Source organism: Dermacentor andersoni, chromosome 5 (genome assembly GCF_023375885.2).
Source record: "Dermacentor andersoni chromosome 5, qqDerAnde1_hic_scaffold, whole genome shotgun sequence".
In the NCBI taxonomy this organism is placed as follows: domain Eukaryota; kingdom Metazoa; phylum Arthropoda; class Arachnida; order Ixodida; family Ixodidae; genus Dermacentor; species Dermacentor andersoni.
This window is the reverse complement of record NC_092818.1, coordinates 144,201,971-144,228,396: the sequence shown is the minus strand read 5'-3', so window position 1 is coordinate 144,228,396 and position 26,426 is coordinate 144,201,971. Positions and strand designations below refer to the sequence as shown.

Sequence of the window (26,426 nt, the reverse complement as noted above, 5' to 3'; positions counted from 1 at the left end):
CATTTTTCACTTTTAAGGGTGTGAGTTATTTTACAGTGGGCGCCATGAAATGTGGGTCGATCCGGACGACAGTGTATTCCGCGAACGCGTGGGTCACGCGCATCACGTGCCTGGTGAGAGGGGGGTGCCCGTGTCTCGCCATCTTGCTGTGCAGCCGGCGGGCATGCACGTAATCGCCGTGCTGCAAAACGCGCTGCGGAAGATGAACAATTTTATAGCCTTTAATTAACCGCTTCGAACAGATTCCAATACGCGAGCTGGATCTGCATTACTTTTCTTATTGCGCTATGTCGACTCGGAAGTGATGAACAGTGGCACAGAAAGCGGGATATGTGTCGCTGGAGCCAAAGTTCCGACAATATTTGTCTTCGAGATCAGCAATCGCTGCCTTGACGCTTTGCAGAAAGCACAAGTCTGATTACCCTATAACGCCGCGATATCGAGTGGCTACGGCATTGTGCTTGAGGTCGCCGGTTCGATCGCGACAGAGGAGGGGGCGCATTTCGATGGGGGCAGAATGCAAAAACGCTCGTGTACATATAGATTTAGTGGGCGTTAAAGAACCCCGAGTGGTAGAAATTAATTTGGAGTCCCCGACTACGGCGCACGCCTCATAATCAGATCGTGGCTTTGGCACGTAAAGCACCATAACTTAATTTCATTTTAACGTTGGCTTTGCAGCGACATATTCCTTGTTCTACCACTATTCACCATTTCGAGCCTGCGTATTCATGTGAACTTCTATTTTGTTTGCCGACCGGACAACTCAAATAGTCAATTAAAGAATAACCTTTCGTTCCATTTTACTGCTGTGCCGCTGGTTATCTGTCACACCGAGTGCTATCCAATAACTGAAGAAAACACCAAAGCGGATCGCACGAAAAACCTCGCGTGTCCTTTCGGAACACGGAGAAACGTCTGAGCCTTACGATATGACACCTGGCCGCTTGGCCGTAAGGCGTATATATCGTTATCGCGGAAGGTTCTGTCGTGCATGTAGGCGTCGACGAACTGATAACTATAATGGAGAAGTGTTGCCAAAAGGAAAGTAGATACAGTGGTCAAACAGAGATAATACAGAGATAGTGTGGAGTGATTTGGTCACTATAGGTCGAGAAAGGACCGGTACAGAGTGCGCCTTTGTTCAGGATACAATTCCGCGCTATTCGTTCGCGCTCGAGCTGATATGTCGCCAACATTGAAAGAAGTGTACTCGTACGTAAATTATATATGCTGCAGCTACATGACCTGCACTCAGTTGTCGTGCAAATGTTGAGCAAAACCAATGAACACAAGTATCCTGACACACTATTTTCCTGTTTATATACATTGCGAAAGAGGTGTCGCAGGGAATATGCACCGTGTACCTCTTGTATAGCATTCTTAATTTCACTAATGTATAGCGATAGCATGGCTCAGCATAAGGCTTGGTGTGTGTTTTTGCGTGCATGTGAACTATGCGCGCTTCTTATGTTCTCTCGCCTCTTCTGTCTTTTAACCCTGCAGTCATGTTTCCCGCGCACCAAGTGCCCTTCGAGAACACACTTTCCTGCGTGAAAGAAACGGCTACTTGGTTGTTCATAATAAGAAGGGAACACAGGCAGCGCTACGGACACGGACACGCGCATAAAAAAAAAAAAGGAAGAGCCGTTGCGCAACGTGTTGTTTCTTCCTTCTATGTATGTTCCCTCGCTTTGTCAGTCTCCTAAGCGCTGTTCCCACCTGAAATCTATCAGTTTGCAGTGGTGCAACTGCTTATCCTATAGTTCACTTCCGAGAGCTCTCGCACCCATCTCCTCCTCTCACTGCCGGATCCAAAGGGGAGGGCCATCTTGGGCATGCGGACACTTCTCAAACATGACTTGCATAAAGTTCGCGGCTTCTCCGTGCGCCGTCAAATTTGAGCGGGCAGCAAGGTTAGAAGAATCCTGAGCATCTGGCCGACGAAGGTGGGTTGGCCAAAGTTACGCTTGTGCAGAGACGTGCACAAAGCCACCATCTATGTTTACACCGCCAACCATACAGATTCGGCAATCCACCATATGGACACAGATGACACAGGTACAAAAATGGATCGACGCGATAGCCCACAAGACGTTGGTCGATTTGGGCGCCTCCTATATCATCATCATCATCAGCAGCAGCAGCAGCAGCAGCAGCAGCAGCAGCAGCAGCAGCAGCAGCAGCAGCAGCAGCAGCAGCAGCAGCAGCAGCAGCAGCCTACTTTATGTACACTGCAGGACGAAGGCTTCTCCCTGCGAACTCCAATTATCCCTGTCCTGCGCCAACCGATTCCAACTAGCGCCCGCAAATTTCTTAATTTCATCGCCGCACCTATAGTCTTCTGCCGTCTTCGAATGCGCTTCCCTTCTCTTGGCACACATTCTGTAGCCCTAATCGTCCACCGGTTATCTGCCTGCGCCATTTTTTCTCTTAATGTCAATTAGAATATTGGTTATACCCCCGTTTGCTCTCGTATCCAAACCACTCTCTTTCTGTCTCTTAACGTTATGCCGAGCATTCCTCGTTCCATCGCTCTTTGCGCGGTCCTTAACTTGTTCTTTGTCAGTCTCCAAGTTTCTGCCCCATATGTGCACAGGTAAAATGCACTGATTGTATACCTTCCTTTTCAATGATAATAAGCTTCCAGTCAGGAGCTGACAATGTCTGCCTTATGCCCTCCAACCCATTTTTATTTTGTGAATTTCCTTCTCATGGTCAGGGTTTCCTGTGATTAATTAACCTAGATAAACGTACTCCTTCACTGTCTCTAGAGGCTGACTGGCGATCCTGAACTCTTGTTCCCTTGTCGCGCTATTCATGATTATCTTTGCCTTCTGCATATTAATCTTCTACCCCACTCTTAATATCTCCCAGGTTAAGGTCCTCAATCATTTGTTGCAACTCGTCTCCAGTGTTGTTGAACAGAATAATGTCATCTACAAACCGAAGGTTGCTGTAATATTCGCCGTCGATCCCTACTCATAAGCCTTCCCAGTTTAATATATAGCTTGGATACTTCTTCCAAGCACGCAGTGAATAACATCGGAGAGATTGTCACTTGTCTGACCCCTTTCTTTATAGGTATCTTCTTGCTTTTCTTGTGTAGAATTAAGGTAGCTGTGGAATCTCTGTAGATATTTTTCAAGATATTTACGTGCATCTACTCCTTAGCTACGTAATGCCTCTATGACTGCTGGTATGTCTACTGAATCAAATGCCTTTTCGTAATATATGAAATTCATATAGAGACGCTTATTGTACTGTGCGGATTTCTCGATTACCTGGTTAATGACATGGATGAGATCCATTGTAGAGTATCCCTTCCTGAAGCCAGCCTGTTCTCTTGGTTGACTAAAGTCCAGGGTCGCCCTTATTTTATTGCATGTTATCTTGGTGAATATTTTATATAATACTGGGAGTAAGCTAATGGGCCTATAATTTTTCAATTCTTTCTTTAACGACTTCCTTTTTGTGGATTAGAATCCACAAAAAGGGATTAGCATCCTCCTGTATAGCCGACCTCCAACAAGTAGCCGCTGAAATACGACGCCAGACACAAAAATTACTGATTACCGTGGTTAAGATAAACCACACAAGAAACTTGTCTGTTCGAAACTTACGCCCTAATGATGCACAAGGGAGTAAGTTGGTCTGTATAACTCACACCCAAGGGTGTACTAGGGGCTTATTAGAGGTGTATTACGACCACGTGCGCCCTTGCAGCCCTTCTGACGATATATGGAACACATGTAATTTTTTACAAAGGCGAAGAAGGTTGGCGATCGGAACGGAGTGCTCAAACACCTTCCAAAAAAGCAATCTTGTCACGCGACTTCAATATGAGGAGGCTGAGTGCCGTAGATGACCGCTGGGCAAGCGTAGGGAGCACGAGCGCGCTGCGAACCTATAGCTCAGTCGGCTTCACCACTGCGCCGATGACCGCGGCGCCCGTATCGCAGCAAGGAAGTCTTGACGAGTCTGAATCACGCTGTCGTGCGTCATCGGCTCCTTTTCGCTAAGAACGACACCGCCTGGTGAAGCGTCAGAGGAGTCGTGGAACGCGCACCCTGCTGTTGCTCTGCTCACCACCCGGTGCCTCCTCTGAAACAAAACCTCTGGGATTGCTGCGAACGCTGCATCGATGCATAGCACGGTCTATGTACTGCATTGTATAATTCTTTAGGCTGTACAGAATTTTCGAAAAATCGTCTGATAGATAGCACAATTCTAGTCCTCGAGCTGGATCACTCGGCGGATATTACTTATACGAGAAATCGAAATGCATAATCGACTAATTAACGAAATTTCAGAAATGAGGCTTTTAGCTGCTTACTTTACGGCGCGTATTGGAATTTACGAATTTTAACCGGCGAGTTCGGAATTGGCGTATCCACTTCACTTGGAGCGAATCCTGAAAGCAGCTCACGGCAAAGGGAAATATATACACCGGTGACAGCCGGTGTAGGGGCAATTCCGGCCCGCAGTCTCCTAAGCACAACTTCCTCCGCCCTAGTTAGGTGACGGGGGTGGTAACATACAATTGTATTGCACACGACTTTGCGAACAATCTCAAAAACGTTAGTCTGAAGTCGAGCTCTGAATGCACTCGGCCCGCTTGACGAGAAGATATACATATATACTATATAAGCCCAAGGCTTGCGACGAGATCAAAGCTCTTGAGTCACTTGACTTCGTAATCCGACCACGTTTTCGTGTTTAGAAGGCAACCGCACCGCCACAAGGTCGGCAGTAGACTTACTTCTGCATCACCGTGACCTGTCGACCTGGATATGCGTCCCGACAGCCCCTTTCGCATTCTTTTCCGACGCAGTACCAAACGTGCAGAGCGGAGGTACCCGCTAAAAAAAACAAAACAAAGCCGAATACGGACGTTCAGGAAAAATAAAAGAAAGAAAGAACAAACAAACAAAGGAAGAAGGAAACGGGGCAAATGAGAGTCGGGCGGATAGCTTAGCCCGCGAGCCGGGACTCAGTATACAGCTCGCTTACGTTAGCCCGAGTCAGTTCACACATTTTATTGTCATTACATCAACGACCTCATGACGATACAGCCGAAAAGCAGCCTCTGCCAGAATAAAATGTTTGTCGAATGCTATGTGTCTTAGTGTAACACTTAATCCAATGATTAATCCAATGCCACCGCGAGCACTCATTGGTTTCCACATTTTTCCCTCTTCCTTCGCAACACAATTAAGGATGTGACCTAGTCCTTGCACGGGCGAAAACACAGCTCAGGGAAACAATGGGACCTCATTTCGAAATGAAAATGCGCACTCATATGAACAGACGGCGCGCGCGTTTCATGTGGTGAGAGCGTTCCTTTATACGTGTTCTCATGGGTGCCAGGAACTCGTCACGGCTGCGTCGTTGGCACACTCATCGCTGGCTACTGCTCTTTTAACACGCGTTTACAGCCGTAGTCGTGTGTGCCTTTTTCGAGGAAAGTAAACAGTGGATGTCAAACACGACGGAAGCCTTGTCTCGGAGGAAACGCGCGTGCGAGCGAGAGAGAGAGAGAGAGAGAGAGAGAGAGAGAGAGAGAGAGAGAGAGAGCGCACACATGATGACGCACTCATCGGCGCGGTCGCTATTCGCGCAGTGTTGAAGCGAACCCGAGACTTTGTCCTTGGGGCTACGCTCTCGCCTGGGAGGGGAGACACAAGGCATCGACAGCTAGGTCCAATGAAGCGTGGGGACTCATCTTCTGCAAGCGAGCGTACACATATAAAAGGGACGCGCATCCGACATGCGTTCCAGATTCGATCTGAGCGTGTGCTATTGTTGTCGCGATAGGCAAGCAAGCAGCGGCCACTCCCCACACCAGGTGAGTTGCCGTGCTCTTTCTACGTAGTGGATGATCGCCGTAAATTTACGAGCCACATTAGGCCGTTCCCTGGGTACGTGCCCAGGTGTCGATAAAAGAGCCCTATGTTATGTTTTTTCTCGTTTACGTGTCGTCGCCGAAATGCGGACAATATTGAACTGGGAACTCGCGGCAGAAATTTTAAGGTGACGCGCTAAATGTCGACATGAGTACTACGTTCTGCTATAGACTGATAGATTTAAAAAAAAAAGAGCCAATGTCTTATACTGTGAGCAGATGCATGCAAGGTATGCCTGAAAGGGTATGAAAAAAATCAAACATCACTTACAGCGCGTATACATATACAGGGGGACCAAAGAGAACGACGAAGACAAGCGCTGCGACAGGCGACAGGCGGCGACGTGACGTCGATATTTCTGCACCAAATCGTGACGAAATACATTACAGTAACGTACGTGTTAGTCTAGACTAGTTAATTGATTATATGGGGTGATCATTTTTAAATTTCCCGGAATATTCAAAAATCGCCTGTGGCAGATGGCATAATCTTTGTCTTTGAACTGGAACTTGCCGGCTACAATTCGCAAATTGCAATACGTACCGTAAAGTAATCAAATAAGAAATTAATTAGCGATTTTTAACCAGTTGAATATGTATTTGGATTTCTCGTGTAAGTAATGTCCACTTCTCTGAATAATCCGGCTATAGGACTAAAATTACGTTATATAGCGACAGGCGAAATCTGAAAATTCCAGAATACCTAAAAATGGTCACCTCGTACATTGTTAAATAAATAGGCAATTGTATCGCGTTCGAAAATAAATGAAAACTCAGTCTGGCAACTTTCATGGCTCATTACTATCAGTGAACAAAAACGGAACAAACAAGCGACAATTCCTTGCAAATCCATGCTGTCCCAATGTACTCATATATAGGGGGATTCGTTTATATATTTTTCGGTAATAAACGCCCTTGTTTCATTTGAAAAAAATCAGCAGGAGTATTCAATGAGGAACCAACCACTTTAGGCTAGTTCACTGTTAAGTTTCTTCAAGATATACGCACTCTGCGTGGAAAATACCGGGCACTCGCGGCCTTCTTGGTAAATACCAACGCCACTAAGTTCTACGAACTCTAATCATGATTGGTCCAGCACGTTGCGTTAAATAATCGAATATCGTGAAACGTTTTTATAAGATTGCGCGGGCATATATGCACACTAGAGTTCATACAGGTATATGTACCGACCGTTAGCGGCATTATATCGAGAAGGGCCACATAACGACACGCATTGCCATGGGAGATATGCATATCTTGAGGCGTGAATTCACTTCATTTAGTACGAGAACGGGGTAAATAAATGGAGTCATCCAGATAGGAAAACGATGAGTAGGAAAGAATGCCTGAGAAGAACCACGAAGGCTAAGAAGTGCAATCATGTTCCATGAACTCTTGAGAAAAGAACGATTTCAGCAAAAAATTCGCAGTTCCGCCCGAAAGGCGAAGCACCGATTGCGATAGAAAATTAGTAGATAGCTGTACGAAGTAAGGACAGTAGTTTTATCGGCCATAGAAGAAGAAGAAGAAGAAGTATTTTAATGATTGGAAATGTAGAGAGGTCGGCCGGATAATGGAGCATCTGGCCTGCTACTCTACGTAAGGGAAGGGGAAGAGGGGAAGAAAAAGGGTCACAATGGGGGATGATAATGGGAGGAACGAGGTGAATGACACATTACACAACTGGTATCACAGGCGTGAGTCCAGGCCCGTGTCACCTAGGAAACGTGAAAGTGCACGCATTGTCTCTGTCGTCTGCCAACTCTGTGGCCACGCGCCTAGCAAGAGGTCCTCCGACAGTGGTCCATTGTGTAAATGTCTCAATGTATCTGCCAATATCAGTCTTTCTCGCGCATACTCAGAGCACACCACGAGCACATGTTCTATAGTCTCTACAGCGCCACACACTGAACAGTCCGGGGAGTCTGTCCGTCCAATGATGTGCAAGTATTTGCGCGTGAAGGCGACGCCTAATCGCAGTCTGTGTATCAGGCATGTATGAGGGCGTGGAATTCCACGCAGAATAGGAAATTTCATATCGGGATCCAGGCTTTTAAGGCGGACGTGACGAGCGTCTGGCTGGGCCCAGTATCTTCTCGTCGCACTCCTCATTAATTCCGACAGGAGGCATGTGATGTCCGGTCTGGAGAATGGCACTACAGTTCGCAGGCCATTGCTGAGGGCGCGCCTTGCTGCAGCATCGGCCATCTCATTACCGTTGAGCCCACAGTGTCCCGGGATCCATTGGAACACTATGCGGTGGTGTTTTTCTTGAGCGTATGAAAGTAGCTCGGTGATCTGCAGGGCCAGAACCTGATATGCGGTGTGGCGCAGGAAGCATCCCAAAATTTGCAGCGCGGGTTTTGAGTCCGTGAAAATGCACCACTCTTGAGGTCTTTCCCCGCAGATGTGGCGAATCGCTTCCCGAATAGCCACAAGCTCTGCAGCGGTTGATGTTGAATTATGGTCTAGTATGAAACCTCGAGTCATCTGTTGGGCTGGTATCACCACAGCTGCTGTCGATGCCTTAGGTGACGCGGAGCCGTCTGTGTAAACATGAACATATGTCTGGTATTCTGACCAGATGTACGCGAGAGCAAGTTGTTGTAGTCCACTGACGGGAACCAATGATTTCTTTAGTACGCCGGGGACATGTACGCATACGGAAGGTTGAACCATCACCCATGGTGGTTTGACGGGGTCATATGGAAGGGCATAGCCTGATGTTATGTGGGGTAGATGGCAGCGGAGTGCACTTGTGAAACTGCTGTCCGGTCGCTCATGTAGAACCGACGTCAGTGGATGGCAATGGTGTCGTGTCAGTAAGCGTAAATACACACGAAGTGGTTCGTGGGACAGGTATATCGGTAATGGGCATACGTGGGCTTCCTCAATTGTGCCTTTGTTGGAGGCACGCCGTGGCAACCCGAGGCATATTTTTAGTGCCTGCGCTTGGACGCTCTCTAATGTCCGTAAGCAGGAAATGCTCAAGTTTGAGAGTATCGGAAGGCTGTATCGAATGTAGCCTACGAAAAGAGACTGATAAAGTCTTAGTAATGAGCCTTCCGTGGGGCCCCATTTCATGCCTGTTGCGAAGCGAAGAACATGGCAAAACAGATTGAGTTTTTGCTTCAACATATTAACATGCCTCGTCCATGACAAACCGCGGTCGATGATAATGCCCAAGAATCTGTGGTGGGAGACATAAGGTATTATGACACCGTTAATGGAGATCGGGTAGCGGCAGACGGATTTGCGCGTGAATGCAACCACAGCACATTTTTCGGCAGCTAAGCGCAAACCCTGACGCCGTATGTATCGTGAAGTAGATGACACAGCCCGTTGTAATTTCGCACGTAGTTGTGGGCGTGTTGCACCAGAAGCCCAGATGCAGATGTCATCTGCATATGCACTGATGTGGATGTGAGGTGGAAGCTCGCTCACCAGGCCAATCAGTGCCACATTAAATAATGTTGGGCTGAGAACTCCTCCCTGAGGAACTCCACGGCATACCTGATGACGGTTAGTGTCTCCGTCAGGCGTGGACATGTAAACGACACGGCCGCTGAGGTAGCTCACAATCCACAGGTAGAGCCGGCCGCCAATACCCAAGTCATCTAGGGCATCGAGAATGGCTTCATGAAGGATGTTGTCCTAGGCCCCTTTGATATCTAAGAAAACAGCGGCGACGAGTCGGCGTTGACGTTTTTCATTTTCCACTGTCGTAACGAGGTCAATGACGCTGTCAATTGAAGAACGACCCCGCCGAAAACCAGTCATCATGTTCGGATAAAGATCATTTCTTTCCAGAAACCATTCGAGCCTCGCCAGGACCATTCGTTCCATAACTTTGCCAACACAGCTGGCTAATGCAACTGGGCGGTATGAGGTAAGCTCATAAGGTGTCTTTCCAGGCTTCAAGAGAGCAACCAGGCGGCTGATCTTCCACTGCTGCGGAACAATACCGGAGACCCATGTGTCGTTGTAATAATTGAGCAATGCAGTGCGACCAGCCCTGCCAAGGTGAGACAGAGACGAGTACGAGATCCCGTCAGGGCCAGGAGCAGATGAATGCCGACACGACGCAAGAGCAGCCTCTAATTCGGGCATCGTAAAGAGCAAGTCGTAGTGGTCACTTGAGGAAGGTGGCGCAAAAACTTCGAATTGGATTGAGGCTGGTTGAGTTGTGCCCACAATCATTTTGCAGAAGTCGTCCGCTACCTCTACATCATTGCGGCGTTGGTAAACGGCCAGAGCTCTGAAAGGGTACCTTTCTTGTGGGGGAAAACGTAGGCTCCTGACTACATGCCAAATACGTGACAGCGGCTTGCGAGGATCCAGTGATGAGCAGAACTTTCTCCAGCGCTTCCTTCCTAATTTCTCGAGATGGCGCTTTATTTGTCGTTGAGCTCGGCGACAAAGGGCGAGATCGCACGTGGATTTCGTCCTTCTATATTTCCTTTCAGCGCGCAGTCGGACTGCGCGCAACCTCTCGAATTCCACGTCGATAGGAGACCCCGGTGAAGGTGCACATATGGTCCGCGTGGCCTCACCGAGGGCAGACGTGATCAAGTCTTCTATTTGCGTTGGTGACTCGAGATTCGCACAGGAATTCTCCACGAATGTCTTAAAAGTGGGCCAGTCAGTGCACCGCACATGAGACGAAGTGGTAGGTGCGAACCACTTGACGCAGATATACGTTGGTATGTGATCACTGCCATGTGTTTCCACATCACTGAACCAGCTAATAGAAGACTGTAGTCGGGAGGAAACAAACGTCAGGTCCAAGCAGCTACTATAGGACGTGCCACGCAGAAACGTAGGAGAGCCATCGTTAACATTGACGAAATCCTGTGAGTGCATAAAGTCGGACAAGGCTTTGCCTCGGTTATTCATTACTGTACTTCCCCATTGGGGGTGATGAGCATTGAAGTCGCCCACAATAATATGGGGAGCTGTGCAACTCTGGATTGCTGAGGACAGGTACAAGAAATCAATGTGATCTCTGGGTGGAATGTAGCCGCCGAGTATCGAGAAGACCCGCCCTTTAAGCGTTAACGTCAAGCAAATGTAGTGGTTCGTGTTATGGTGCTGGAGGACAAGGCGGTAGTGTGGAATATCTCGGCTTATGCACACTAATACCTTGCTGGTTTCATCAGCTTCTCGAGACAACAGCAATACATATCCAGAAAGGCGGAAAGCAGAAGGCATGTTGGGCTCACATATAACAATCACGGGGAAGCGGTATTTCTGGACGCGCTGTCGGAAGTCACTTAGGCGACCACGCAGGCCTCGGGCATTCCACTGCATCACTACACTGCGACGTATGTGCATCGACACAGAGGAGGGGTTGTGTGGTAGCGCCATAATGAATCACTGCAGTGCCGCCAAGAGCGGCTCAATTGCATCCAAAAACTGAACAACAACCCTTCCTGTTGGCGTATTGAGGCCTGAAATCAGCGTGCGCATGGAATGTAAAAGTTGTTTCAGAAGAACGTTCACCTGCTGGCCTTCCGGCTTGTCCTTATTGTCCGCTGGACCGGCACGGAATGATGGACGCGTTGGTTCGACGACTTTGGATGACAGAGCAGGCCATTCCACATCAGAGGAGGTGGATAATGTACCCGCATCTTTCTGAACCACCGTGGTAATATAGGGCGCTGCAGCAGGCGGCGTCTTATCATTCTGCGGCTCAATACGTTGAGGCAACGGAGCTGAGAGTTGCTGTGACGGCGGCTGAGACAGACTAGTGACGTGTGACTCTGGGCGTCGGTGTCGGGAACGACGTTTGCGGCGACGAATAGACGCGGCCGCTTCTTGGTGACTTGAGTTGTCTTTTACCATTTTCTTCAGGATAAGCCTCTCGTTCTTCATCCTAGGACAGTCTTTAGCCGTCGCCTCATGAGCACCGAAGCAGTTGGTGCACTTGACTGTCTCCGTCTTGCAAGTGTCATGCTGGTGTGATCCGCCGCATCGACGGCAGGATATTTCATTTCTGCAAACAGCACTCACATGGCCAATCCTGTTGCATTTGTGGCATTGAACAGGCTTGGGAACATACAGACGGACAGGATGCCGCACATAGCCCACCTTGACGTGGGATGGGATGGAGTCGGCTTCAAAAACTACTTTAACACACCGTGATCGGCCGAAACGATGAATGTCGACTATCTTGGCCGTAGATTTGATGAGTGTCCGCAGGTCGCTGTCCGTTATTTCAGGGTCTACGTCTGTAATAACTCCAGCGGAAGTCCGTTTTCCGTGAGAGAGATAGGGGCGGACCGGCATACCGCCTAACACTCCAATTTCTTTCAGTTTGTCCACGGACGCCCGAGATTTCACATCTACCGTAAGGACATTCTTCCAAGCGTTGATTCTGACCTCTTGGACTTGTCCCGGAATCAGCTGGTCGAAGAATTGGGACAGCCGCTGTCTGTTAATGGTATTCAAATTAGCCGGCTCCGTTGTGGCCATAGAAACTTTTAAACATTCGCTTGCTAACTAAATTAACAATGATGGAATGTGTAAGCGTGACTCAACGAGGACGTAGGAAGAAACAGAAACACAGAGACAGCGCTGTCCTTATGTGTCTGCTTCTTTCTACGTCCTTGTTCAGTCACGCTTACACATTCTATCATGGATTCGAACCAACTAGCCCGCCAACGTGTTTTAACTAAATTAACCTGCACGGTGTCAAGCACGCACAGGTAAACACGAACACATCTCGCTCGATGAGCGCGGAAACTCGCTATCAGAATTCTGGAGTGAGGAATCGCGGTAGCAGCTTGGCGAATTGACCTTCATGCATCTCTCGCTTCAACGTGAACGAAACGTCGAAAGCACAGCGCATAAGAATATACCGGCACTACGCGCACTCTGCAAACATCGCAGATCGCATTGAAGATGAGACCCGCGCGGGCGCGCACTTTGGCCATAGAGAAACATGCTGCTTTGGCCACGTCGCAGATCACTTTCAAGGCACACGAGCGCCGGCAACGTGTCCGAGATTCGCGTGGCCAACGCTGTAGTAGACGCCGCGGTTGTCTCCGCTCTGTACGGAGCAGCGGGCGAGGAGGACATCGAGGCACCCTAGCAGCCACCGGAGAAGAACGCTCCTCCTCCCTGGCCTGACCCCCCACCTCGCGCGCTACAGGAGAGGGCACGCACCCGGGCCGCGTTCTTCGCTCGCGAACGCGAGGTTGATCCGCGTTCGCCAGCTCACCCTCACACGCTTTCACTCATACGGAACCTCACGGCGACAGCGACGCCGACGCCAGAAATGCGCCTGAGGTGCCCATATAATTGCTATCGCAATAAAACATGACATTATTATACCATTGACTGACTGCACAAATAAACAGAAACCACACCAGTAAACATGGGCAGGACTTGTACAAGGAAAGCTCAGCAAACGCTATTCTTGCTTTTGTCCGATATTTGTGCTATAAGTACAGATTTATTGATGGACGTATCGATGAAATAAGAAGTGGAGTTGCGCGTTATTGAAAAGCTTACGCTTGTACTAACACACACACACACACACACACACACACACACACACACACATATATATATATATGTATATATACACACGCTAAGGCCGGACCCCGGCTGAAACGTTGAAAGTAAATAAACGTTTCGCACGTCCGTTCATTTCGCATGCTGTAAACCACTCGATCCGCAGAGATAGGATATATATATATATATATATATATATATATATATATATTCCTATCACCGCCGTCTCTGCTTCGAAGAAGCACTGCAAGCATTACGAATGTACTGCATCTAGATGCGCAATACTGAAAATAGAGTGAAACATGAAACAAGCGCCTATTCTTCGAAAAGAGTTTTCAGCACTCCCTTTGTTTCCAACTACAAGAAAAGTTTGCAACTTTTGGAGTTTATTTTGTCACCCAAAGAATAATCCCCATCTCTTTTGCGTGTCTTATCTTTAACGCTGCGTACCCGTATAGCTCTAGGTCATGAACGGTATGCCCGTTATCAGCGCGACATAGCATTCTTGACAGGAATGTAGCAAGTGCCGTCTTCAAGAAAGTAAACACAAGCAAGACAGGTGACGATTGTCGTTTGGGGACAAGGTGCATCCCCAAAGGGTAAACTTTTTAGGCTGTAGAAGCACAACGCACGGAAAATGTATTGGAACATGGAACAAACAGTTATTCACAAAACGGACTTTCCTACATTTCCCTTGTTTTCAGAATACATGTGCAGGCATAAGGATTTGGACGTCCGGATTTCTGATGCGCTTTCCGTTTTTTTCCCTTTTTTTTTTTACAGATAAGACACAGAAAGTATAATCTGGATAGAATTGAACATGCTCTCAGGAACGGAGGAAGCCTAAAAGCAGTGAAGAAGAAACTAGGAATCGGCAAGAATCAGATGTATGCGTTAAGAGACAAAGCCGGCAGTATCATTACTGATATGGATGAGATAGTTCAAGTGGCTAAGGAGTTCTATAGAGATTTGTAAAGTACCAGTGGCACCCAAGACGATAATGGAAGAGAAAATAGTCTAGAGGAATTCGAAATCCCACAGGTAACGCCGGAAGAAGTAAAGAAAGCCTTGGGAGATATGCAAAGGGGGAAGGCAGCTGCGGAGGATCAGGTAACAGCAGATTTGTTGAAGGATGGTGGGCAGATTGTTCTAGAGAAACTGGCCACCCTGTATACGCAATGCCTCATGACCTCGAGCGCACCAGAATCTTGGAAGAACGCTAACATAATCCTAGTCCATAAGAAAGGGGACGCCAAAGACTTGAAAAGTTATAGACCGATCAGCTTACTGTCAGTTGCCTACAAACTATTTACTAAGGTAATCGCAAATAGAATCAGGAACACCTTAGACTTCTGTCAAGCAAAGGACCAGGCAGGATTCCGTAAAGGCTACTCAACAATAGACCATATTCACACTATCAATCAGGTGATAGAGAAATGTGCGGAATATAACCAGCCCTTATATATAGCTTTCATTGATTACGAGAAAGCGTTTGATTCAGTCGAAACCTCAGCAGTCATGGAGGAATTACGGAATCAGGGTGTAGACGAGCCGTATGTAAAAATACTGAAAGATATCTATAGCGGCTCCACAGCCACCGTAGTCCTCCATAAAGAAAGCAACAAAATCCCAATAAAGAAAGGCGTCAGGCAGGGAGATACGATCTCTCCAATGCTATTCACAGCGTGTTTACCGGAGGTATTCAGAGACCTGGATTGGGAAGAATTGGGGATAAAGTTAATGGAGAATACCTTAGTAACTTGCGATTCGCTGATGATATTGCCTTGCTTAGTAACTCAGGGGACCAATTGCAATGCATGCTCACTGACCTGGAGAGGCAAAGCGGAAGAGTGGGTCTAAAAATTAATCTGCAGAAAACTAAAGTAATGTTTAACAGTCTTGGAAGAGAACAGCAATTTAGAATAGGTAGCGAGACACTGGAAGTGGTAAGGGAATACATCTACTTAGGGCAGGCAGTAATCGCGGATCCGGATCATGAGACGGAAATAATCAGAAGTATAAGAATGGGCTGGGGTGCGTTTGGCAGGCATTCTCAGATCATGAACAGCAGGTTGCCATTATCCCTCAAGAGAAAAGTGTATAATAGCTGTGTCTTACCAGTAATCACCTACGGGGCAGAAACCTGGAGGCTTACGAAAAGGGTTCTACTCAAATTGAGGTCGACGCAACGAGCTATGGAAAGAAGAACGATGGGTGTAACGTTAAGGGATAAGAAAAGAGCAGATTGGGTGAGAGAACAAACGCGAGTTAATGACATCTGAGTTGAAATCAAGAAAAAGAAATGGGCATGGGCAGGACATGTAATGAGGAGGGAAGATAACCGATGGTCATTAAGGGTTACGGCCTGGATTCCAAGGGAAGGGAAGCGTAGCCGGGGGCGGCAGAAAGTTAGGTGGGCGAATGAGATTAAGAAGTTTACAGGGACGACATGGCCACAATTAGTACATGACCGGGGTTGTTGGAGAAGTATGGGAGAGGCCTTTGCCCTGCAGTGGGCGTAACCAGGCTGATGGTGATGATGATGACAGAAATACGCTCTTTTAGTCGGCACAGGCAACGTCACTAAGAAAAAAAAATTCAATTCTGATGTCTTACGCGCCAAAACCACTAAGACAAAGCGGACGTGTGCATTAAATAAGTTGGCATAGAGGACGGAGAAGCAAGGCATTATTAGAGACCGAGTGCATCGAGCAAAGCTTGACTCTGAAGCTAAGCATTCGCTCAATACCACGACCGCACGACGGCTCCGGCGCAACTCGAGCGTCCATATAACTGCTACCGCAATAAAACCTCTAGGTGGTCAAAATTACTCCGGAACCCCCTTCCTCTACACGTGCCTCTCATATCCCTAATACTTCGTATATCATCCTGAAGTGAAACTTGGAACGTATATACACTTAACGTCATCAGGTGAGGGAGCGCGAGCATGAGAATGGACGCGCGCAGAGCGTGCCTCTACGTCAGGACATCGCCCGCACTGGCTCGAGCAGTCTCGAATGGCAGAAAACCGCTCGTAGTTTCCATATAGCATATACACTGCCACATTGTGGTGAATCGGGGTATACTTTTTCTAAGTGTGTTACCTTGTAAAGCCAGAACAAACACACACTCTAAGAAAAGTTTGCGCCTTTCGGGCCTTATATTGTCTCAAAAAAATAATCGTAATGTACGGCATGTGCGTACACGCGTGACACAGCATTCTTGACCGGAAAGGAGCGAGCGGGGAGGCTTAAAGAAAGGAAGCACAAGCAAGAAAGATTATTATTGTTTGGGGACAATCAATACACGCGTACTAAACTTCCTTTTTTCCAAGGTATGCGTTCCATCGCACAACGTAAAAGACAGGAAGACCAATCCCGGGCGCCTCCATGTCTCAGGACCAGTGGCGTAGGCAAGGGGGGGGGGGGGGGGCGGGGAGGCTACCGGGTTTCAGGCCCCTCACCCCCGAAATCTTTCTGGCCGGGGCTCTGCTCCCTTTTATGCCTGGCACGCCGCTTATGACCAAAGGCGCATAACCTTCGAACGCCCGCCCTGGACACGATGTACAGGATGGTGCAGGCCTTCAGGCCGACCAAGGGCTTGCTCAATGTAATGCTGAACAAGGGTCTGGATCCGAGCTAGTTGGTACGGCAGGCCAAGCGCACAATGACATGGACGGCGAAAAGAAGAAAAACAAGGCGCTTTTAGGCGATAGTTGTATTATTATGCACCATGCATGGGAAACTTAACGGCTAATAATTAACCCTCAGCCCCCCCCCCCCCCCCCCCCCCCCGAAAGAAAATCCTGGCTACGCGCTTGCTCAGGACGTACCGGATCCACTGAGTGTACGACACTGCGTGCACGTCACTCTCTCACTTGCGCAGGCTTGGGGCATCCATCATGGTCTCTCACGGGCACGGAAGGTCCTGCGCGCTCGTTTTGCTGCTGACGCTGCTCGCCGCAGTGCTCGTCACTGAAGTTCGCGCCAGGAGCGCGCTGCAGCGCCAAGACCAGCCAGGCGGCGGCTTGATCGACACTCGCTTCTGGCAGGGAGTCCTCAACAAAACGCTGGAGGGCAACGTGGAGCAGGCCTTCAACTTGGTCTTCGGCCGAATGTCCGACGACATCTCTGGCGCCATGAGTAAGCATTCGGGACAGGCCGCTCGCGTAAAAGAAAAGTCTCGCTTGTGCATATGCTATATGTAATAGATTTAACGTGAATTTCACTGCGCATATTCTGCCAAGACATGCAAGAGCGAATCGGTGAGTGGGCGATTTCAGCCCGAATGGAATTCACAACGTTTAGGTTTGTCCAGGTGGGCATGGGGGACAAAAACTGACTACGTGCATGCGGCGTGCACACCAGAGAAAAATGCGTGTCGGGTGGCTGACACACAACGGTAAAAAATGCGCGTTGTTTCGAACAGCCGTGTTAGCCACGCGCGTTAGCTATGTAAGATGTAGCAGCGGCGATGGTCTTGTTCGGGAAAACCTGTTATTGCGTTATATTTTGCTGTATACCGAACAGGAAAATAATAAGAAGAAGGAAAGAAGTCGACACTTTAGTGCCATATGCACGTGTTGCAATTCAACTAACATATACATACGCGCAGCCACTCGTACGTGTACATGCATTTCAACCAGACCATGAACCTTATCATCAGCCTATTTTATGTCCACTGCAGGACGAAGGCCTCTCCCTACGATCTCCAATTACCACTGTCCTGCGCCAACCCATTCCAACTAGAACATGCGAATTTCCTAATTTCGTCGCACCACCTAGTCTTCTGCCGTCCTCTATACTGCGCTTCCCTTCTCTTGGTACCCATTCTGTAACCCTAATGGTCCAATGGTTATCTAACCTGCGCATTACATGAGCTGCCCTGCGACATTTTTTTCTCTTAATGTCAATTAGAATATCAGCTATACCTGTTTGCTTTCTGATCCAAACAGCTCTCTTTCTGTCTCTCAAGGTTATGCCTAGCATTCTTCGTTCCATCGGTCTTTATGCGGTCCTTAACTTGTTCTCAAGCTTCTTTGTCAGTCTCCAAGTCTCTGCCCCATATGTCAGCACCGGTAAAATTAACTGATTATACACCTTCCTTTTCAATGATAATGGTAAGCTTCCCGTCAGGAGCTGACATTGTCTGCCGTATGCGATCCAACCCATTTTTATGCTTCTATGAATTTCCTTCTCATGATCAGGGTTCCCTGTGACTAATTGGCCTAGGTAAATGTACTCTTACACTGACTCTAGAGGCTGTCTGGCGATCCTGAACACTTGTTCCCTTGCCCGGTTATTCATCATTATTTTGTCTTCTGCATATTAATCTTCAACCCCACTCTTACACTCTCTCTGTTAAGGACATCAATAATTTGTTGTAACTCGTCCGCAGTGTTGCTGAATAGAACATTGTCATCGGCAAACCGAAGTTTGCTGAGGTATTCGCCGTCGATCCTTACTCCTAAGCCTTCCCAATTTAGTAACTTGAATATTTCTTCCAAGCACGCAGTGAATAGCATTGGAGAGATTGTGTCTCCTTGTCTGACCCCTTTCTTTATAGGTATCTTCCTACTTTTCTTGCAATTGCGCCTAAATAAGCAGAATTTTCTTTTCGGTGATGGAATGGGCACAGCGAGCAAGCTTTATGCCATATGTTGCAGAACAAAGTTAATGGGAATTCCGCGACACGCAGCGTGTTTGTTGCTTCGGATACGAGGCTGAAAGTGAATTGTCATGACGTTATTCGTGCAAACTGCTTCATTTAAAAACCATGGTCACTAAACACGAGCCGAAAGCACGAGATAAGCTTAAAGGGGCCCTGAAATACATAGAGAAACAATAATAAAATGACCTCGCTATTAAATGACGTCTTCCAGGAATCACCTGCTGCAAAACTACGCGCACTCGTATTGCTTGTTTGTTTGAGGTGGGCCAAAAGTACTTAGCTGTTCTTAGGCTTATCTTGGTACGTAACCATGGCGCTATTTCCAGATCGGTTCACCAGTTTTCTCGACGGCGTCAGGCGGAACGTCACGTCGGTGATACAGGATGGCGTGAGGACAAGGCCCACAGCTACCTGAGCGACCGTGCCGCCGATGAGGTACGTAGGAAAACGCACCCTGCGCATGTTAAAATGTCGACAAGCTCAAATTAATAAAAAAAGCCATAATTGGCAAATGGGTTCATCATCAACAGTAGCACTCTGTTCTGATTACAGTGCAAGACAACGGCCCGCTCCAAGACATTTATTTACCATTACATTTACCCTGAGTCAACACTACCTTACAGCATCGCCAACACAACCCTCCCTAAGCCTGAAAGCATCCATATATCACCACGTCGTCGTTACGAATCCACACTGCTCAGCTCCGACCTGGACGAGCACTTCTGGGACTCCGGGCCGACTAACTGCCGTTGCGTACCCCCGCAACTGAAGAAACCGCCAGCCAGTGCTTTCAAATAAATGTTTTGACCATTCATTCACTACGAATCAGGACGTTCTTTTTTTTTTCTTTTATTGCGAAGCAATACTACTTTAGGTCGCACTTCAGCCCGTTCCGTGGCGAGGCGGTGGTAGGCACCATTGACCTTTAGCGTGACCTCGCTGCGTGACGTCACACCACGTGACCTAGAGTGACGTCACACCAGCTGTGTAAAAAAGGGGGCCCCATCTCACGCCGTCGCGAGGCGAGGCGGTAGCCACCAACGGCGGCCTAACTCCCGCTCCTCTCACCAGGGGCGCGGCGCGGCGCCCGAGTCTAGAGTCTCATTTATACATACACATTTCGAGCTTGAAACCAATGGCCAGGTGATATTCACAACACATGCTTCAAATTTTCAGCTTGTAAGCCGAGCACACGCAATGAACTGAAGTCAGCATATATATTATGTTCTATGTTGAAATGCTACGGCGCATGCCCAAATAACGTTGTGCTTGATGCAAAACAAGAAATACAAAACAACAGAACACCCAGTAACTTTAGTTTCACTCTCACTATGCATGTTACATAAGCCGCTCTAAAAGCGCAAGAATGTTATACATCGCCTATGTAACTTAGAAAAAAGGTGCTGCGTCACCAACGGGCGTTCCTGGTTTTTTTTCATTTACACAGGCAGCAAATCTTGGCAGTCCAAGAAAACAGTCATAAATAAGTTGGGAAGAGTAGCCGCTGATGCACGCACTAGACAGCCCCGTTCATAAATCGCAATGTAGCACACTCTCGCTCATTATCAGTGTAGAGAAGTACATATACGTTGCTGTAATCACGCAAATGGCTCATATTGGCCTTCCACAAGATTTAGTGCGCAAAATGGTCATCCAAGTTGGTTTTTACGCCTGCTGGGCACAGGTCATCTTACGATCACGGCCAAACACCAGTGCGCACACGGCAGTCGCAGTGTGTCGTGCGTATACGGCCGACGAAGTCGCCCGGCAGAATCGAGAACGCGCGGTATCCGTTTACAAACTAAATTAAATGTATCCGGTTTAGCTTGCGAAATTACACAATGAACGTACGTGCCTGTGACACTGTCAGGTGTTAGTTACGTCATGCTTAGAAACATTCAATAGAAGCCGACGGCGGTCCACGATGTTCACGCCCAAAAGCACAAGCTTGACTCATTCCGGCTCGAAGTGACGAAACGTTTCCTTCGTAGCTCGCTCCGCGGAAGGAAAAAAAAAAGAACGCGTGCATAAGCTCCCGATAGCAACGCTAAGCTGCTGCCCACAATCGTAGCACAGTTCCAGCAGTAAACACGATTAGCGTGCAAAACAACCACCGGCTGCATTACTTCGCACAAAATAACATTTTATTTTCGTTCTTAGCAACGGTTATCTCCGGGCACAAAGTATTTGTACTTCAGTAACCACTCAACCCGATGTGTCACCGAATATCAAGCTCTTCCAACACGGCGGCCTTCCCATGGCCTTCGCGCGAGGCAGTCCGCTTGGAAGGTATATGGCGATGGCCGCTCAGTGTTGCCAGTAAAATCCCGACCTTTGCGGTACTATGAAATTTTTTCCTGTGACTCTACCCGAGTCATCCTCGCGTGTCGCGACATCAGCAGCGGCCTCCTCGCAGCCGCCGACGTTCGGCGGGTGTCGAGCATCGAGAATGTCGTCATGCCCTCTCGTCCTTCAGCTCGATACGGGCGTTCGCCAACGGCGTGCTCAAGTCCGAGATGCACCTGGACGTGCTGGTGCTTAGATGATTCACTGTAAGCCGTAACACTAACATAACCCAAGACTACCACCAGCCATACTACCAGCTGATCCGAGAATAACACACTATTGCTTCGCAATCACCAGGCTTAACCAAGCTAAGTCACGGCCGTTTTTTGAATACTAGAGTCACTACTTTGGACACAGTATGTTGTATCCAAACAAGCGACTTAAGGGTGATCAGTATTGAATGACTGTGGCGTGATCTAACCATACTGCAAGAACCAGCGTCTTGAAGAGTTTCCCAGCGTGAACTCAGTGCATTTTCCAACATTGAATTGCACAGTAGGCACGATGTTCACCGGGTTTCAATGAGGCAGGGTAAACCCGCTAGGGGCACGCTGGGTCGTCCTGGAACAAGTACTATAGATTTATGGTTTTCCTGCCGGGACGCTGCGTGGGGTGTTGCATAGCAATAAGTTTCAGACGAAGTTTGGTCTAAATAGACTCTTAAAAGAGTTTGCACGTTTTGAGGATTAATTTGGCCTACAGCGATAATCCGTAATATCTGCCTTGTTTGCGTTTCCTTTCTTGAAAAATATTCGCTCGCTACTTTCTTGTCGAGAATGCTATGTCACGCCGATAACGCGCGTGCCGTTCGTGACCTGAAAGTACTGGACTCGCAGCCTTAAATAAAGGAAATGCGGGCGAGATAACGATTATCGTTGTGCGACAACATAAACCCAGAAGGGCAAAAAACGTTTTTTAAGAGTGTAGTGTATATATAAACACCTTCATAAAAGCACCACTCGCCATGTCACTGGAAAGCATATAACATACCTTACGTTTATACTTATCTGGGTAAAAATAGGGTGCATTTTTATCACACAAGGTTCTGTTTACACCTACCACGACGCAGGGAAATATCACAGGTCAAGCATAGCCGCTGATATCTCGGGGGCCACTGGTTTTAGCTCGGGCCCAACTCCGACGTGGCCTATTCAATTACATGTAGAACGCAAAAACGCTTTTCTGAGATAACCCCTGGACCGATTTCAATTAAATGTGTTGCATTTTAGAGAGAAAGGTAAATTCTAGTGACTGTTGGGAGCGGAATTTCGATTTAGTGCTTGAATTTTGTCAAAAACATTTTCAAAAATCCGAAAGTTAAAAAAAAAATAGAAGCACGAAGTTTACAAATTAATAGCGCTGCATCAAGAACAGATATCTCGGTTCTGTCAACGGCATCCATTAGATCATTCAAAGCGGACAAATTCAATATGCCAATTTATATCTTACATAAATTCGTTACGTTGTGTACGAGGGTTCTGCAAAAGCTGTATTTCAATATTACTCCATTTTTTTTTAGATTCATGTGTAACATATAACAATTTTGTCCGCTTTAGATATTGTTACGGAAGGATGAATGAAGAGAGAGAGGAAGAAGACGATCGCGAGACGGCTGGCTGCTGCGTGTTGTTACTAGTCAGCCATTTCTAACCCCATTGACTCTGCTTGTATATACATTGTAAACACAGTCTTATACTCCCAACATCTCCGTAACAATGTACTATTAGATGCAATTCACAGAATTGTCGTATCATTTTTCATTGCAGAGTTACAGAGCTGTATACTTGATAGTTTTGTTTTCTGAAAATTTTCGATTTTCGCCAATTAAAAGAAAAATTTGACGACCTAAATCGAAAAATTCGAAACCAACAGTCACTACATTTAATATTTTTTCTTTTAAATGCAACAAACTTCGCCAAATTTCGTGCACTGGTTGCCGAAAAATAATTCTTCTTTTACATGCATTAGGTAAGAGCACACAAGCTAAAGCAATTGGCTAAAGCTTCCTCTTAAAAGCTACATGTACGCTTGCCGGCGCGCGACCGCTCGCGCCAACGCGCCTACGCATGCGCACATGGTGCGAGGCAGATCACACGCGTCGAAGCGTGGCGCGAGCAGAGATATCTGCTCCAGACAACGATGCTCTGCCTGCCTCAGAAAAATACGAAGCGATGTCTACCAAGGCGAAAATCACGAGCCAAGTGGGCGCCGTGGGCGCGCGTCTTGTGGGTTGAAACCGCCATTCCTCGCGAGGTGCGGCAAAAGCAAAGTGCGCGGGCTCGAGCTTTTGCGCTCCAGCAAGCGTACGTGCAGTTTTTAAGACCTGCTTGGGTGTAAAAGCGCATATGTTGAAATCTGTGTGGAGTGGTTACATAAATGGGCTATAACAGTAAATGCGATGCGTATAGTCACAACGGCTCCAATGTTTATGCGCTGCAAACGTTCATCATCTAAGCGGAAATGCAAACTGCAGTTCATGAGAACGCACACTGCGAGATGACGACGCAGTGATGTCACGAGGACGAAGGTGATGTTCGTCGGGGGAAGAATGGCGAGGACACAGTATGCCGAGATGAGTACGGGTTCAAAAGACAAAGGGATAAAGTTGACTATGTTATTTTTTGTGTAGTTTATATTATTTTTTTGTCTATATGATTTTTTTTTTTATTCGGCAAAGAAGCAGCAGCATACATCAGGAGCTATAGTCAGGAAACTCCAAGAGGATTCGCTAAGAAAAAATGCGCCCTGCGATCTGAGTGTAGGTCGCTGCGCATGCTCACTAGAAGCGCCGATAACTGCGCTGGAGCCACACAATCTCCGGCTATGCTCCGGTAAAACGCTCGGCGTTATAGCACTGCTGCCTCTCCACGTAAAAGTTGGCGAAAAGAGAGAGAGAGAAACAGCCACTTATAACTTTGCAAAAAGCGAATCCCCCATATGTGCGCTAGAAGTTTAAGCTCGCCTGTTTAAGCTAGCCGCTTATAAAAAAAATGTGTCGGTGGACTGTGTCCCTTGTCTGGCATAGGAAAGGGTCGTTTGCTTCTAATTGTTCCACATCTTTGGCCAATGTGCATTGATTTTTTCATTTTTCTATAGGGGAAAACCACACCTTCTCCTGAAAGGCTCAGGTGAAGAACTGTCGCCGTCAGATTGCTGCCACCAACTCTACCTGAAGTGCAAAAAGGACATTCTCCCTTAGTTCAGCATATGCGTTAATTTGTATGGATTGTGGAGAATATTTTATTGTGCATAAACAACTTGTTGATTTAGGTGTGTTTGTCTGGCTACACAACCTTGCGGCACTCTTCCAGTTCCATGGAATGATAAAGTGGCTTCTGACAGCACATTTCCAAGCATGTTTGAAGGCAGCAGATATAAACACCTGCATGGTACAATGTGAAACGCTAACTCAAGGAATCTAAATCAGTTCTTGGCAATGTGACAAGAATTGATATGCACAGTAACATTTGTTAAAAGCAATTAGCAGTGTGCTTGCAAGTGCCTGGATGAAATGTGTCTCTTCTTCCTCACTAGTAGATCCAGAGCACCCCCCCCCTCCCCTGGTCCTGGCACAGAACGAAGGTGGAATACTCTGGCTCTGTTCTTGTCTACATACACAAAGCTAACGGAGAATCTTCACGTCTAGGTGATTTATTGAAAGATAACGAATAAACTAAACTTGACTAATGCTGTATTCATAGTCGACACATGGCCAGCACCCAACCCATCTCACATGTGAAACTGTGTGTAGAGGTGAATCTCGGCTACAAAAATAGGAATTTAAATGGCAACAATCAATTTAGCCATGCTCAGTCTTAGGACATGAATGAAATTGACATCAACAGTTAAAGTAGAATCTTTATTTGCCAGCAACACGATACACCGACTGAGCTACAGCTGTGTACAACGGAGCTGCGATCACAAACGGTTAGTTGCAAGTGGACTGTATTGATCTACCAGCTGCTAGCGCGAAGAGCTGCATATACACTATATCCAGGAAAAATATATGTACATGGGACACACATGGGACCACGAAATAATGTGAATGCGATCTGGGCTAGATTGACGTACGTGTAAGCAACCTGGCTATATCACACCGCTGTCTGTTCAACGCTTGTCACGAGAGAACAAGCACCAAGTAAGTAGTAGATAGGCACAAGATCTGATGTGCAACAGAACTTTCCTGTTGCTTGGGCATGGCGCATTAAGGTGCAAACGTTGCAACAAACAGCTAGGAGCTCATTTTAAATGGCAATACAAAAGAAATGCATTACTCACACGGATCTGGTAAATAGTCATCTTGTGGCACCTCGGATATTACTATACAAGGTCACCAGGCATGCATACAAAAATGGGTGACTAGGCAATTAGCCTCACTCAGTAACTTGTGAACTAGCCTTACCTTGAATAAACAGAAGTGTAAGCTAAAGAAAGAAAATCTCTGTGTAGGCCACTTCCTTTTGCAAGCAGGTAGAGAAACAAGAACAGAGACTGAACATGCTAAACTTATGCCAAAGACTGTGTGTAGGTACGAACAAAAAAAAAAACCACACACTCAAACAAATGTATGAGACTCATTTATCAAACGGCTTACATCTACATAAAGCTCAGTGGTTAACCATTTAAATAGAGAATTTAATCGCTGCAAGGATTAAACATTAAACTTCTGAAATTACAGCATTAAAATATCAAACATAAATAATGAAAAGTTGCAACATCATGATTATTGCTAACCTGGTGCAACAGAAAGCACCTTGTATAAAAATCTACCAACTTCAAACTGATTTTTGATGGATTCTTGCATCATTTCACTGATTGCCGGTAGTGTTCAATAAGAAACCAAGCAATATCAAGGTGCCTACCAAGTTAAAAGTTCTCTGAGTCTTCCAGGTTTTTCCTGAGTGCCTTTGCAAAATTCCTGGGTGATGCAGAACTATGTTATATCAAGACTGGCTGAAACCATATCGCATATCATATTGACCGCAAA

The 26,426-nt window shown here is 47.1% G+C and overlaps 1 long non-coding RNA gene across 1 annotated transcript; it reads left to right on the top strand.

Moving 5' to 3' along the window:
• Positions 1-5,641: 5,641 nt before the first annotated feature.
• On the top strand, positions 5,642-19,907 carry LOC129385093 (uncharacterized). The gene is made up of 4 exons (XR_008612652.1): positions 5,642-5,848; positions 17,309-17,565; positions 19,420-19,528; positions 19,646-19,907. It is a non-coding gene; the product is annotated as an uncharacterized lncRNA (long non-coding RNA).
• Positions 19,908-26,426: the final 6,519 nt, after the last annotated feature.